This window comes from Sus scrofa, chromosome 5, assembly GCF_000003025.6.
Source record: "Sus scrofa isolate TJ Tabasco breed Duroc chromosome 5, Sscrofa11.1, whole genome shotgun sequence".
NCBI lineage: Eukaryota > Metazoa > Chordata > Mammalia > Artiodactyla > Suidae > Sus > Sus scrofa.
The window spans coordinates 34,357,772-34,374,342 of record NC_010447.5 but is presented as its reverse complement, the minus strand read 5'-3'; the positions used below and the strand labels follow the sequence as shown (position 1 = coordinate 34,374,342).

At 37.3% G+C, this 16,571-nt stretch overlaps 1 long non-coding RNA gene across 21 annotated transcripts in view; it reads left to right on the top strand.

Annotated features, from left to right (window-relative positions):
- The window catches only part of LOC102168027, a 209,937-nt gene that overhangs the window by 52,463 nt on the left and 140,903 nt on the right, over window positions 1–16,571 (top strand). For all 21 annotated transcript variants that reach the window (XR_002344024.1, XR_002344023.1, XR_002344036.1 and 18 more), the window contains one exon: window positions 11,205–11,282. This is a non-coding gene — a long non-coding RNA (uncharacterized LOC102168027). The remainder of the gene's footprint in view (window positions 1–11,204; window positions 11,283–16,571) is intronic.

The window sequence follows — 16,571 nt, the reverse complement described above, 5'->3', positions numbered from 1 at the left end:
GAGAACAGTTTGGAGATACCTGAGAAATCTATACATAGAACTTCCATATGACCCCGCAATCCCACTCTTGGGCATCTATCCGGACAAAACTCTACTTAAAAGAGACACATGCATGTTCATTGCAGCACTATTCACAATAGCCAGGACATGGAAACAACCCAAATGCCCACTGACAGATAATTGGATTCGGAAGAGGTGGTACATATACACAATGGAATACTACTCAGCCATAAAAAAGAATGACATAATGCCATTTGCAGCAACATGGATGGAGCTAGAGAATCTCATACTGAGTGAAATGAGCCAGAAAGACAAAGGCAAATACCATATGTTATCAGTTATAACTGGAATCTAATATCCAGCACAAATGAATATCTCCTCAGAAAAGAAAATCATGGACTTGGAGAAGAGACTTGTGGCTGCCTGATGGGAGGGGGAGGGAGTGGGAGGGATCGGGAGCTTGGGCTTATCAGACACAAGTTAGAATAGATTTACAAGGAGATCCTGCTGAATAGCATTGAGAACTTTGTCTAGATACTCATGTTGCAACAGAACAAAGGGTGGGGGAAAAATGTAATTGTAATGTATACATGCAAGGATAACCTGACCCCCTTGCTGTACAGTGGGAAAAAAAAAAAAAAAAAGAGACACATGCACCCGCATGTTCATTGCAGCCCTATTCACAATAGCCAGGACATGGAAACAACCCAAATGTCCATCAACAGATGATTGAATTCAGAAAATGTGGTATATATACACAATAGAATACTACTCAGCCATAAAAAAGAATGACATAATGCCATTTGCAGCAACATGGATGGAACTAGAGAATCTCATACTGAGTGAAATGAGCCAGAAAGACAAAGACAAATACCATATGATATCACTTATAACTGGAATCTAATATCCAGCACAAATGAACATCTCCTCAGAAAAGAAAATCATGGACTTGGAGAAAAGACTTGTGGCTGCCTGATGGGAGGGGGAGGGAGTGGAAGGGATCGGGAGCTTGGACTTATCAGACACAACCTAGAATAGATTTACAAGGAGATCCTGCTGAAGAGCATTGAGAACTTTGTCTAGATACTCATGTTGCAGCAGAACAAAGGGTGGAGAAAAAAATGTAATTGTAATGTATACATGTAAGGATAACTTGATCCCCTTGCTGTACAGTGGGAAAATAAAAAATAAATAAATAAATAAAATATGGCAATATTTTCACGTGCAGAGACTGGATGGAAAATTTTTAGACCAAGGTAGCAGCGACAGAAAAGTATGAAGCCAAGTAAAACAGAATATGGACTAGGACAATTTGATATATCAAAATTGTGTCAGGGAACAGCTGAAGTTTTAACTGATGTTGAACATCTAGTAGATTGGCTGCCTTTTCTTATTGATTTAATTAACTCTTTATATTCTGTAAGCGATAATAATAGTTCTCAGAGAACCTAAGGAAGTAGGTTTTATGACTATCTCCATTTTATAGATGAAGAAATTTGAGGCCCAAAAGGGTTCAGTAACTTGCCTAAGGTCAAAAGACTAGAATGTAGTGTAGCTAGTATTTGAACCTATGCAACTTCATTCCTGAATCTCTTAAACACCACCTATACCTATGACATTAAAATGTCTCTGTGTAGACATAAATGTTCGTGTAGTCAAATTTTCAGTGTGCCACAAGGGGTACTCCAATTTTTTTTCTTTTATGACAGTAATTTAAGGACATCTGGCAACAACTGAAGTAATGAGCACTTACAACCTGACTTTTTAGTAAGCAATTACCTCCAGAGTTTTCTACTGTCTCCCAGCTCTGAACCAAATGAAAAGCCATTGAACAAAACAACTGGAGTTCGAGTAGTGGCGCAGCGGAAACAAATCTGACTAGGAACCATGAGGTTGCGGGGGCCGATCCCTGGCCTCACTCAGTGGATTAAGGATCTGGCATTGTTTTGAGCTGTGGTGTAGGTCGCAGATATGGCTTGGATCCTGCTTTGCTGTGTCTGTGGTGTAGACCAGCAGCCGTAGCTCCTATTCGCCCCCTAGCCTGGGAACCTCCATATGCCACAGGTGTGGCCCTAAAATAAATAAATAAATAAAAACCAAAAAAAAACCCACAAAAAACCTTAAGGATAAATAATCTAGTCAAGACCCTTTCTCTGGAAATGTGAGGCCAAAATGGACTTGGAGGGGAAATGCCAAAAACTTTTCATTTCTTTCAGGACAACTTCATGCGTGGATATCAGTGATCTTTCCCTATAGAGTGTCAGGAAATCCATATGCAAATATTGACTAATTTCCCCAATTTCACTATGTGCGTGCTCTGAACAATTAATGTCCTTACTTGCCTTCACAATGGTTCGGTGTGATCTAACATAGATTCAACCATCTGTCTGTGTTTTCTTCCATTTGGAGCATTTGTTCTTCCTGCTGATATGACTGCCTCTTTTCTCTGCCTCCTGATTCAGATAGAGCAAGCTGTTCCAGAAATGTACTTGTTAGCCAAAAGCAAGTCCCTTGGACTACAGAAACGTAAAATTTACCTCAACTTGTCACGTTGAAGAAAACCATTGAATTTTCTTTTCTTTTTTTTTTTAAGTGTACTGCCTGGAAATCATCCAAGGTCTCACAGACAGAAACTTTTGAACCTGATGGCAAAATCAAATATATGTAAATCTAAAACCATGCTTGGAAGAAATAAACAGAATTTTCTTTAGATATGGCCCTAAGGATCAATAGTGTCTTGTTCCATGAAGTTTCAACTTTCCTTGAGAAATACAGCTCAGGGCATTCTACAGGCATCACTTACCTTCTTGAAGTACATTCTTGAGTTTTCTCTCAATGAGGATTTTTTTTTTTTTTTTTTTTTTTTTTTTTGCTTTTTAGGGCCATACCCATGGCATATGGAAGTTCTTAGGCTAGGTGTCGAATCAGAGCTACAGTTGCCAGCCTGGACCACAAACACAACAATGCATGATCCCAGCCGTGTGTGTCTGTGATCTACATCACAGCTCCTGGCAGTGCAGGATCCTTAATCCATTGAGCAAGGCCAGGAATCAAACCTGCATCCTCATAGATCCTAGTTGGGTTCATTAACTGTTGAGTCACGAAGGGAACTCCCTCAATGAGAATCTTTTAGTGGTAAATATTTTTTGTGTTTTTTTGGTAGTATATTTCATTTATTTATTTATTTTTTTTTTGTCTTTTTTGCTTTTTCTTTGGGCCACTTCTGCGGCATATGGAGGTTCCCAGGCTAGGGGTCGAATCGGAGCTGCAGCCTCCGGCCTACGCCAGAGCCACAGCAATGCGGGATCCGAGCCGCCTCTGTGACCTACACAACAGCTCACGGCAATGCCGGATCGTTAACCCACTGAGCAAGGGCAGGGATCGAACCCACGACCTCATGGTTCCTAGTCGGATTCGTTAACCACTGCGCCACGACGGGAACTCCTGGTAGTATATTTCATTTTCATTTTCAGAAGATCATTCTAATTATATATTATTCCACTATCTTCCGGCTCCCATTATGATTGTTAAGAAATTAGCTTCCAGTTTAATTATGTCTCCCTTGTAGGTAATCTGTCTTTTCTTTCTAGCTGCTTTTAAGATCTTTTTTCTGACTTTGTCATTCTGCAGCTTCACTCTATGTGTATAGGTGTGGATTTCTCTTATTTTTACTGTTTGGCATTTTTTTGGATGTGATTTTGATGTCTTTAATCAATTTTAGAAGATTCTTAGCTATTATTTCTTCATATATTGCCTTTCCTTATTTTAATTGCCTTTTCTAGGAATTCTAATTAGCTCTTTTCATGTCTCCAAAATTCACTTTAGTGTTTTACACCTATTTGTCTCTTCAAGCAGCAATCTGAATTTTTTTTAGGTTCTATAATGTATTTATTCTAATTAGCTGTATCTAGTCTGCTTTTTAATCCTTTGGTTGAGTTTTAAATTTATTACATTTTGATTTTTATGAGTTCAATGTGGTTATTTTCAAATCTTTCTAGTCATTTCCTATTGTCTTTTTCTCATTGCTCACATATTTCAATCTCTGTTATATTCCTGAAAATATATTAAATATAGTTATTTTGTATTTATAGCTGATAATTCCAGTATCTGAAGTATGTTAAGGTCTGGTTCTCATATTCATTCTTATTTTGGATAGTTTGTTTCTTTTTGTGTTCATGATGTTTAGATTATTATTAAATAATATTTAGAACTCTGTAGAAATTAAGGCTAGCATAAGAGTAGATACTTTTTTCTAGGAGGGTTTGTATTTTCTTCTTTCAGGGACCTAAAAACACAGTATATCACTTAAATTTCACTTCTTCCATTAGGGTAGATTTAGGCATCAAACCCTTGTAAAGATTGAATAATGGCCAAAATTTTGTTGAGGGGCTTTTTTTTTAACTTCTGCCCAGAGCCAGTTCTGAGACTGGCTGTCTGTTTTACTATTAGCAGGGTCAAGCTTCTTTTTTTCTCTTTTACTCTTTTCCTGAAATTACAGGTATACCAGGGTTACAACTTTATACAGTATGATTTCTAGTTTGTTCACTTGTTCCCACATGCCCGTCTATATAGTAGTTCTAAGCTACCATGACTCAAATAGTTGACTATAAATTTGGTGGCTGCAGAGTTCATATATCTTCTTGATTCAGTCTTACCTTCAGTGGATTTTCCTTACTTTGTTGTAGGCTCATCCAATAATTTAAAATAAATTATCTTTAATTTTACAGAACTTTTTAGATATTCTGTGGTAGAAAAGTTTTCAGATCTTTACTACTAACATTTAATTTCTTTTGGAGAATGATTTCACTGGATATAGAATTCTAGGTTGATTTTTTTTCTTTCAATATTTTAAATATTTCACTCTACTCTCTTCTTGCTTGCATAATTTTTGATAAGAAACTTTTTGAAATCCCTGTTCCTCTATAGGTAAGGAGTTTTTTTCCCTGTCTTCTTTCAGTATTTTACCTTTGCCTTTGATTTTCTGAAATTTTTTTTTAAATATGACATGCCTAGGTATAGGGTTTTTTTGTTTGTTTTTATTTTTATATTTATATTGCTTAGTGTTCTCTGAGCTTCCTGGATCTATGGTGTAGTGTCTGTCATTAATCTAGGAAGAATCTTGGATATTATTACTTCAAATATTTCTCCTGCTCTGATTTTCTTCTCCTTCTGGTATTATGATTATATATATATGTGAGACTTTTTGGTATACCCCACAGACTGGGGACTTCCCTCAGGCAAAAAGCCATAGGAACACAAATATTACACAAGTACACTTACTTTATTTAAAAAGTCCACATTCCATCGGTTTTTGCATACCTTTTTTGTTCTCTAGAGCCTTCAAATGGTTGGTTTAAAAAAATTTTTTTAATATATGTTGTCCAGATTTTAAATTTATCATGTGCAGGTGGTTAGTCCGAGACATGCTACTCTGTTATTACTAGAAACAGAACTCATTCTAGTAATCTTTGATTTCCACTGAGTGGGTCTAAAAGCAATGAGCATATCTGAGCCCAGGTTTTGATTGTAAATACCACATGCTACATTTATACCACTTCTGTGGTGTTTCTGCCAAAAATGCAAAACCCAGATCTAATCATAAGAAAAGATCATGGAGTTCCTGTTGTGGCTCAGTGGTTAACAAATCCGACTAGGAACCGTGAGGTTGTGGGTTCGATCCCTGGCCTCGCTTAGTGGGTTAAGGATCTGGTGTTGCCAGTGAGCTATGGTGTAAGTCACAGACGCAGCTCGGATCCCATGTTGCTGTGGCTCTGGTGTAGGCTGGTGGCTACAGCTCCGATTAGACCCCTAGCCTGAGAACCTCCATATGCCGCGGATGTGGCCCTGGAAAAAACAAAAAGACGAAAAAAAGAAAAGAAAAAAAAAATAGAAAAGATCAGACAAACAAATTGATGATAGCCTCTGAATTGGCCTGAATTTATCCATCTACATAATTCCAGGACTAGGGGTTGAGTGGAACTGAGTACAAATTTTCCCAATTCTGTCTTTTTGTTATGCTGTGGGTCTGATTGAATAATGACCATTAGCATCTAATCACAAAATACGGTGCTTCTCCCTCAAGGAATAACTCAAAATAAAAATATACACTAAGCCATAAAATATACAACTTACACACTAAAAATACAATAAAAATTACAGTGTCTTCTTTCTAGAAAAAAAAATTCATGTCAATAGAATTCAGAAAGGAATTTGAGTAAGCTCCCACAGACCAAATATAATTTGAGCTTCAGTGAGGATAATACTTGCAATAGATAAGATCCATTAGATGAGTTTAAGTATGTGGTAATGAGTTATCATAATGACATTGAGAAAAAAAACAATTGGTTACCTTTTGAGGAAACAGCAAAACAGTTAATTATCTCGAAAACCAGGGAAAGAAAAAAAAAATCATATATTTTATCTGCCTTTCCTTTATAAACTGTACTGTGGGGTAGCCAAATAATGTAAAATTATTTCAGCTAATAAATGAAAATTAAATGATAAAATATCAGCATCTTTACCATCTTAAATGAATTAATGGATCTAAGCATTGAACATCAATGGCTGCTAACATCAAAAAAGTGAAAAAAACTAGACATTACTTTCTTCCTGAAAAATTTGGATAGGTCTCTGGATTCAGTTGCTGTTTTGTAGGAAATAGGAGAGAGAATCATTTTAACTGTACTATGAGTGTATAATAAGCAAAATCTAGGCTTCGGCGTACTCTGTAGGTCAAGTGACCCTAAGTTCTTCAAAAAATGTGTTTTAAGAAAAGAGAAATGGCAAAAAGTCTGTAGATACTTTAGGCGTTCCCATTGTGGCTCAGAAGAAATGAATCTGACTAGAATTCATGAAGACTCAGTTTTGATCCCTGGCCTCGCTCAGTGGGTTAAGGATCTTGCATTGCCATGAGCTGTGGTGTAGGTCACAGATGTGGCTTGGATCTGGCATTGCTGTGGCTGTGGTATGGGCTGGCGGCTACAGCTCCAATTCTATCTCTAGCCTAAGAACCTCCATATTCTGCCAGTGCAGCCCTAAAAAAAAAAAAATAAAATAAAATAAAATATACTTTAAAAAATATTGGACCTTTTGTTAAATAGGGCAAGACTATACTGTAGTATCTAGAGACCCTTACTTAAATGATTAAAAAGAAGCCATCTCTGTAAGAGTCAGGAGCAAAATGATTATTTTGTAAGAGGAGAATAACTTTCAGGATGGGGAACGTGAAAGGACTTGTAGAGTGGTTGGAAAGTGCTTTTTTTCAATGTAGGTGGTGGTTACAGGGGTGTTTGCTTTTAAATAATTCACTTTTATTCATTTTATTTATTTTGTACAGTTTTTTTGTACTTATGCTTTATTTAGTAATAAAAGGCTAATATTAAAAAAAATAGCACTATAGAGAAATTTCTTTGTGGCTCAGTGGGTTAAGGATCTAACCATTGTGACCACTATGGCTTGGGTCACTGCTGTGGTGCAGGTTCAATCCCTGGCCTGGGCTGAAACCCAAATGTCCATCACCTGATGAATGGATAAACAAAATGTGATATATTCATACAATGGAATATATTCACCCATAGTAAAAGAAACTAGACAAGAAAATGCCACACATTGTATGATTCCATTTATATAAGATGTCCAGAACTGGCCAAACCATAGAGACAGAAAATATTTAGTGGCTTCCAGGGACCAGGGGGGAGGAAGAAGGATGAAAGTGCTTATGGGTGAAAGAATTCTTTTTGAGGTGATAAAAATGTATTAAAACTATATACTGGTGATGGTTGCACAACTTTGTGAATATACTAAAAAATTAATTATACCATTTTATTTATTTATTTATTTATTTTTGTCTTTTTTCTATTTTTTTAATTACTCAATGAATTTTTTACATTAATAGTTGTACAATGATCATCACAATACAATTTTATAGGATTTCCATCCCACACCCTCAGCGCATCTCCCCACCACCTGAACTGTCTCCTTTGAAGCCCATAAGTTCTTCAAAGTCTATGAGTAAGTATCTGTTCTGCCAAGAAGTTCATTCTGTCCTTTTTTCAGATTCTGCATGTCAGAGAAAGCATTTGATACTGGTGTCTCATTGTCTGACTGACTTCACTTAGCATGATAATTTCTAGGTCCATCCATGTTGCTAAAAATGCCGGTATTTCGTTCCTTTTAATGGCTGAGTCATATTCCATTGTGTATATGTACCACCTCTTCTTGATCCACTCCTCTGTCCATGGGCATTTAGCTTGTTTCCATGTCTTGGCTGTTGAAAATAGTGCTGCAATGAACATCAGAGTACATGTGTCTTTTTGAGTCATGGTTTTCTCTGGATAGATGCCCAGGAGTGGGATTGCTGGATCAAATGGTAATTCTATGTTTAGTTTTCTGAGGCATCTCCATCCTGTTTTCCACAGTGGTTGCACCAATTTACAATCTCACCAACAGTGTACTAGGTTTTTTTTTTTCTCCACACCCTCTCCAGCACTTAACTGTTTGTAGAGTTTTTGATGCTGGCCATTCTGGCTGGTGTAAGGTGGTAGGTACCTCATAGTGGTTTGGATTTGCATTTCTCTAATGATGGGTGATGTTGAACATCTCTTCATGTGTGTTTTGGCCATCCGTATATCTTCTTTGAAGAATTGTCTGTTTAGATCTTCTGCTCATTTTTTGGTGGGGTTGTTTGTTTTTTTGGTGTTCAGCAGTAGGAGGTATTTATAAATTTTGGAGATTAATCCCTGTCATTACTGTTATTACTCTAAAAGGTGGATCTGAGAAGATGTTCCTGTTGTTTATGTCAGAGAGTGTTTGGCCTATGGCTTCCTCTAAGAGTTTTATAGTGTCTGGTCTTATATCTAGGTCTTTAATCCATTTTGAGTTTATTTTTGTGTATGGTGTTAGGAGTGTTCTAATTTCATTCTTTTCCGTGTGGTTGTCCAGTTTTCCCAGCACCACTTATTGAACAAGCTGTCCTTCCTCCATTGTATATTCTTTCCTCCTTTGTCATAGATGAGTTGGCTGTAGGTGCATGGGTTTAATTCTGGGCTTTCTACCCTATTCCACTGATCTTTATTTCTGTCTTTGTGCCAGTACCATATGGTTTTGATGACTGTTGCTTTGTAGAATAGTCTGAAATGAGGAAGCCTGATTCCTCTAGCTCTGTTTTTCTTTTTCAGGAAATCTTTGGCTATTCTGGGTCTTGTGTGCTTCCAAACAAACTTTAAAATATTTTGTTTTGAGTTCTGTGGAAAATGTCCTTGGTAATTTGATAGGGATTGCATTGAATCTGTAGATTGCCTTGGGTAGTATAGTCATTTTGAGAACATTGACTCTTCCAATCCAAGAGCATGGTATGTCTTTCCACCTATTTGTGTCATCTTTGATTTCTTTCATCAGTGTCTTATAGGTTTTAGAGTACAGGTCTTTTGTCTCTTTAGGTTGGTTTACCCTTAGGTATTTTATTCTTTTGGATGAGATAGTAAACGGAATTGCTTCCTTAATTTCTCTTTCTGCTCTTTCATTGTTAGTGTATAGAAATGCTGTTGATTTCTGTGTATTAATTTTGTGTCCTGCGACTTTGCCAAATTCATGGATGAGCTCTAACAGTTTTGTGGTAACGTCTTTAGGATTCTCTAGGTATAGTATCATGTCATCTGCAAATAGTGATAGTTTTACTTTCTTTCCAATTTGGATTCCTTTTATCTCTTTTACTTCTTTGACTGCTGTGGCTAGGACTTCCAAAACTATGTTGAATAGCAGTGGGGAGTGTAGATGTCCTTGTCTTGTCCCTGATCTTAGTGGGAATTCTTTCAGCTTTTCACCATTGAGAATGATGTTCACTGTGGGTTTGTTATATACGGCCTTTACTATGTTGAGGTAGGTTCTCTCTATGCCCACTTTCTGAAGGATTTTTATCAGAAATGGGTTGGATTTTGTCAAAGGCTTTTTCTGCATCTATTGAGAAGATCATATGGTTTTTATTCTTCAGTTTGTCAATGTGGTGTATCACACTGATTGATTTGTGGATATTGAAGAACCCTTGCATCAAAAAGCTGGTTCTTTGAAAAGATCAACAAAATTGATAAACCCTTAGCCAGACTTATCAAGAAAAAAGGAGAGAAGGCTCAAATCTGTAAAATTAGAAATGAAAAAGGAGAAGTAACAACAGACATCACAGAAATAAAAAGGATCGTAAGAGACTACTATATGCAACTATACACCAATAAAACGGAAAACCTAGAAGAAATGGACAAATTCTTAGAAAAGTACAATCTTCCAAGACTAAACCAAGATGAAATAGAAAAGATGAATGGACCAGTGACAAGTACTAAAATTGAAAGTATGATTAAAAAACCTCCAAAAAACAAAAGTCCAGGACCAGATGGCTTCACAGGTGAATTCTATCAAACATTTAGAGAAGAGCTAACACCTCTCCTTCTGAAACTATTTCAAAAAATTGCAAAGGAAGGAATACTCCTAAACTCATTTTGTGAGGCCACCATCACCCTGATACCAAAACCAGACAAAGATACCACAAAAAAAGAAAACTACAGGCCAATTTCACAATTGAACATAGATGCAAAGATCCTCAACAAAATACTAGCAGACCGCATCCAGCAATACATTAGAAGGATTGTACATCGTGATCAAGTGGAATTTATTTTTGTCTTTTTAGGGCGGCACCCATGGCATATGGAGGTTCCCGGACCAGGGTTCTAATCATAGCTACAGCTGCCAGCCTACGCCAGAGCCACAGCAATGCCAGATCCAAGCCACATCTGTGACCTACACCACAGCTCACGGCAACGCCGGATCCTTAACCCACAGAGTGAGGCCATGGATGGAACCTGAAACCTCATGGTTCCTACTCAGATTCGTTTCTGCTGCGCCACAATGGGATCTCCAAATTATACCACTTTAAAAGGATGAACTTTATGGTACTGAATTATTTCTCAAAAAGCTGTTATAAAAAATATTTATCGACTGCCCATTTTGTGCTGGAAACTCAGTTCTAAATGCTGGAAATAATGAAGTGAAGATATTAAAGACCCTGCTCTCAAAAAACTTAGAATAAAGAGATGTATCTGCTGAGTCTAAGCTTGTGTACCTGACAGAATGTACATAGATTAGGATCCTATCACCAAGGGAAAATTTGTCACAATAGTTTTCTCTCATGGTAATCCTCACTCCACCCTTCTCTGCAGGCTTTTCTACTAAAAAAGAAGGAAGTGTCGAAGAAGTAAAAGAGGAGAAGCTGTCACTGAGTACAAGACTTTTAAGAGGTGAGAGTGAATAAAATTATCGCATGCTGCAGAGAGGTCAAGAAACATGGATTAAAACACAGACCTTGGGAGTTCCACTGTGGCACAGTGGGTTAAGAGTCCAGCTGCAGGGGCTCAGATCAATGGGGAGGAGTAGGTTCAATCCCCGGCCTAGCACAGTGGGTTGAAGGGTCCAGTGTTACTGCAGCTGAGGCATAGGTTGCAGCTGCAGCTCAGATTCAATCCCTGGCCTGAGAACTTCTATATACTGCAAGTAGGGCCATTAAAACAAACCAAAAAACCCATAGGCCTTGGTTTTGACTCTTTGGAGGACCATGGTTATCACCTCGTATAGTTTCAGAACAATTTTGTAATGGATATACATGGCGTAGTGTCTGACACATAGTAGTTTCTAAAGAAATGTCTGTTGGATTGAGAATAGTGTGCTGTGAGAAAGTAAAGACCAAAAATAAAGATAATGCTTCTGACAAGTTTGTTTGAGGAGGGAAAATTCGGGGGACCACGAGTTATTAGAGTTTATTTTTTAGTATGAGAGAAATTGACTATCGTCAGAAAACATGTTGCTAGTAGAGAAGAAAAGTTTGAATATAGTGGAAAGAGAGAAGATAGCAAGGTCTGGAAAATGTAGGAGGGTTCCTCTGAGATTAAGTTAGACCTGTAGATACAGGTATATTTTCAGAAGTGGGAAAGAAGTTTTAGAAAATGTCTGATGGCATCAAGTTTCTTTATTAATCAGAAAACTAAATCAACTGCAAAAAAAAAAAAATGAGGTTGGGTAATAGAGAACAAAGAGGAGGACTTGAAGAAAATTTGGAAAGAGCTATAAGGATTAAAATATAACTTGCCAAAGACAAGAAAAAGGATTGCCAGGACATGCAGAGGTTTCAAATGTAACTGATAAAATTATTCATAAATGTACCTAAATGCTTAATATTTTGAAGTTTTCTTGGGCATACTTTCTTTAAAATGTTTTCCAACAATTATTTAACTTCAGAAATAAAAAGATAAAGAAGATAAGTTAATTCTATGTTGGCATTTTCTTATATATATGGATATTATTATTTTCAGGACTCAAGAGTGGTATTTCAGATTATAAGTTATACTTAATATTGGTTTTCTTTTATAAAACTGTCCATCATGGAGTTCCCGTTGTGGTGCAGCAGAAACGAATCTGACCAGGAACCATGAGGTTGTGGGTTCAATCCCTGGCCTTGCTCAGTGGCTTAAGGATCCAGCGTTGCTGTGAGCTATGGTGTAGGTCGCAGATGTGACTCGGATCCTACACTGCTGTGGCTGTGGCATAGGCTGGCAGCTGTACCTCTGATTTGACCCGCAGCCTGGGAACCTCCATATGCTGTGGATGTGGCCTTAAAAAACAAAAACAGCAACAACAACCACAAAACTGTCAATCATAACTTGCATAACTCAGACATCATCTTGGTTCTCTGGGGCCACCTAAAACGTGGATGAGCTTGACTTAATCTGTCATCATCCTGTGGATTATAGATGTCCAAAGTTTTCCTCAAGACATGTATTCCTGGAGGTCTTGAGATCTCATAATAATTTTTGAATCTGTGCTCTTGCTTCCATTTACTTAGTGTAATTTACAAATCATTCATCATCCTGCTCATGTTGCCTGTTTCACATCATGTTAACCCAGTTTTAGATTTTGTGGTTTTTTTTTTTCCTGGATGGCCTTTAAAAACATTCACAGAGACATTTATATGTAGAGATTACTTTGCTGAAGGTGGTAATGGGCAGAGATTCTCATATCACAGCAGTAGAAAACAACTCAACTTGATGTCAGCTTCCTGTATTTTTCCTACGCTTCTAATTTTTCCTGTCCTCTCCTCTAAGAAACAAAACTTTAGTTTCTCCAGCTCTTTAGTAGTAGAGCAATTTAGCTCTCTATGTCCCCTACCACTAAACTCATCTTGAGATTACATTGTGGCCTATCCAAGGCCAGTAAAGTGACCACAGGACACATGGGGCTTCTTTAGAAATCTTTTTTGCATCCCTCACATTAGTCTGTAGGCAACTTCATTGTATTCCCTTTTGTATAATTGTCATAATCTATAAAACATCTCAAGTTTTCGAAGAAGTCCATATTTTTCATTAAAGCACTAAAGTCACATCATCTTTGGTATTTTAATTTAAACTGTGGTCTCGGAGTTACTGTTGTGGCTGAATGGGTTAAGAACCTGACGTAGTATCTGTGACGATGTGGGTTCAATCCCTGGCCTCACTCAGTGGGTTAAGAATCCAGCATTGCCACAAGTTGTGGCATAGGTTGCAGATGTGGCTCAGATCCCGTGATGCTGTGGCTGTGGTGTAGGCTGGTAGCGGCAGTTCTGATTCAACCCCTAGCCCAAGAACTTCCATATGCCATGGGAATAGCCATAAAAAGAAAAAAAAAAAAAAAGAAAGAAATTTGTGGGCTCTAACTGACCATCATGGTACACTATCATTACATATTCCTAAAAATCCCTATGTCAGATTTCCTAATCCTCTTTACCAAGAGAAGAAAACACAGAATTTACTTTGGTAACAGCTATGCCCCATTTTTCTTAGGTTAGTGGAGCTTTCAAAGTCCTATCTCTTTTCCTGAGGGTAGTTTTTTTGAGCCCTGTGTAAGAAATCGAGAAAGTTGGGTTTATGTCATTAAACCAGCCACTAGCTGTTTTTGTCAGCTAAATGATATAACTGAACCTAATTGTTCATTAACTGCCTCCTCAGCAGGATGAATAAGAAAAAAAAGGGAACTATTTGAGAACTGTAAAGTAAAATCTTTCTTATAAGATGTGAATGCAGTGAAATGTCCCACTGAGTCCAGGATGCTGCTTTCAAGGTCCAGAAGGGATGATGAGGAAGGTGACCAGAACATAATTATATGCTGCCTTCCCCAGTGGACTGGTATCTAACATACCAACAAGAATAAACAGGAAGTATTTTAACAGGAGGATGAGAAGGATCCTGTAATTTGAGCAAACGGATATTCTTATTTCTGTGAAAAACACCCTTGTAGGGTAAACACAGCAGACTTTTTCAGATTCAGGATGGTTCAGCTCTTACATTAATGGAATTTTAACTTAATGAAAAAGATTTCATCTTGTGACTACAAAATATGACTAAAAATTATTATACTAATGTTAATTAAAGTAATATGGTAAAATGCCTGAAGCATGAATAGTCTAAAAAAGTCATTACAAAGAGCCGCTACCCATGTCTGTAATGTGAAGTTGTAAGGCAGAGAAAGTGGAGAGATCACCACCTGCTTGAGCAGCTTAAATTTCGGTGAAAGAGTCCCTAGGTTCTATGAAGAAGGAGAAATGGATGACTAGACTATCAGAAGATTAAGAAGCCTGGAAAGACTTTTGACAGGCAAGAGCACCAGTGGCCACATGTGTAAGAACATCTTAGCTGATACTCTTTGTTATTTTGACTCTATAAATGCTAGTAGTGTTGTATTTCTCTTTTGGACATTGTAAATTGTAAACATCAATGATCAGACTTTTTCTAGAACCTTCTGAGAAGTCAGAGAATCCTTCAGAAATAGAAAGCTAAAACAAAACAAAAAAATGAATGGAATATTGATTGAACTTGAACTATGTGCATGTCCAGTTAGTTACAACTGAATTGTGGAAAATAAAAACAACAGTAACTACAATTTAGAGTACCTATCTCATACTACATTCTGTACTATGCATTTTACAAATGGAACCTGATTTAATTTACATAATAAGCGAGGTGCATACTTTGTCAGATTTGCAAGTGGAAGAAATCGAGGTTAATTAGGTGTGTTTCAAAGACTAGAATCTGAAGCATAAATGAGAAGTTCCAAACAGGCATGTTTGTGCAGGAGACGCTTACTAAGCTCTGAGCCCAGGGATGATTAGATGATACTATCTACTTTGTGCTTTATAGCAGAGATTACGACTTGGGCCTCATTTGGGATATTAATGGAGAAGTAATTATTAAAATCTTGTCCTCACCTTGCTACCTTTTCAAGCACACATCATTCACTGATATCACTATGCTAAACAAATGAATCAAATCTCAAATCCCATAGAATTACATTCTAGTGAAGGAAACAGATCATAAACAAGTAAAAAAAATTAAAGTAATTTCAGATAGTGATATCACTATGAAGAAAACGTGATTGTGAAATGGGGGAGGTTAATTTAATTAGGGGGGTTGCTTGAGGAATAACCCTGAGCTTATTCTCAAATAATAAAGAAGTTGGCCATATGGCAATAAGACATGGCAGAAAAACATTTCAGATAAAGTAAATATTTGGGAAATAATTTGATTGTTAAATGCAGATGCCTGTTTTGAGATTGGCAATATTTTGGTGAATAAAAAGAGCTTTGGTCTGTCTTGTTTCTCTTAACTCTTCTAGTATTCAAACACTCAGTGGTCTAGTCTGCTTCTAAGATCACACTATAAATATATTTGGTGGCTCTTGTATAGAGACCTATTATGGTCTTCTCAGCTTCTGTCTCACCTCCCAAAGGAGAAAGGCATTTTCCTAGCTGAGGTAATTGTTTATAAAGACATCTGCAGTGATTCCTTCCATCTGTGGACAAGTGTTTCTTTGCAACTGTAACTTTGATACTTCTCTTATCAAGAAATTAAATTCTTTCTCCACACCCTTGAATCTGGGCTGACCTTGTGACATAGAATGCAGTGGAAGTAACATTGTTGGGCTCATGAGGGTAGGCTTCCAAAGGCCTTTGAAGCTTCTATTCTTGTCTTCTTGGAACACTGACATTACCGTGTGAAAAAGCCTAGCCAATCTCCTTGAGAATGAGAGACCATATGGAAACAGAGGCCCAACCAAAGCCACCACCAATCATTAGACTTTTGAGTAAGACCATCTTGGACCATACATCCCTAATGACTTCTGGACAATAATTTCTATAATGAATGACCATCAACAGAATGAGTAAGATCATTAGAGGAACCACCTTACTGAACTCAGCTCAAATTTCTGACCCATAGAATTATATGCAAATGAAATGTTTGCCATTTTAAGCCACTAAGTTTGTTATGCAGCAGTAGATCATTAAAAAAGTAGCTATTAGACCTTAAAGGTTACTGTAAGGTGTCAGAAGACCTTGGGCTCACCTCCTATCACAGGCACACGAAAATTACAACTATTTACAGAGCAACTATGGATGAGAAAGACTGGAAGCTACCAGAAAAGATCTTCTACAACTAAAGATATAAAGAAGGAACCACAATGAGATGGGTAGGAGGGGGCGGATTCACAATATAGCTAAGATCTGT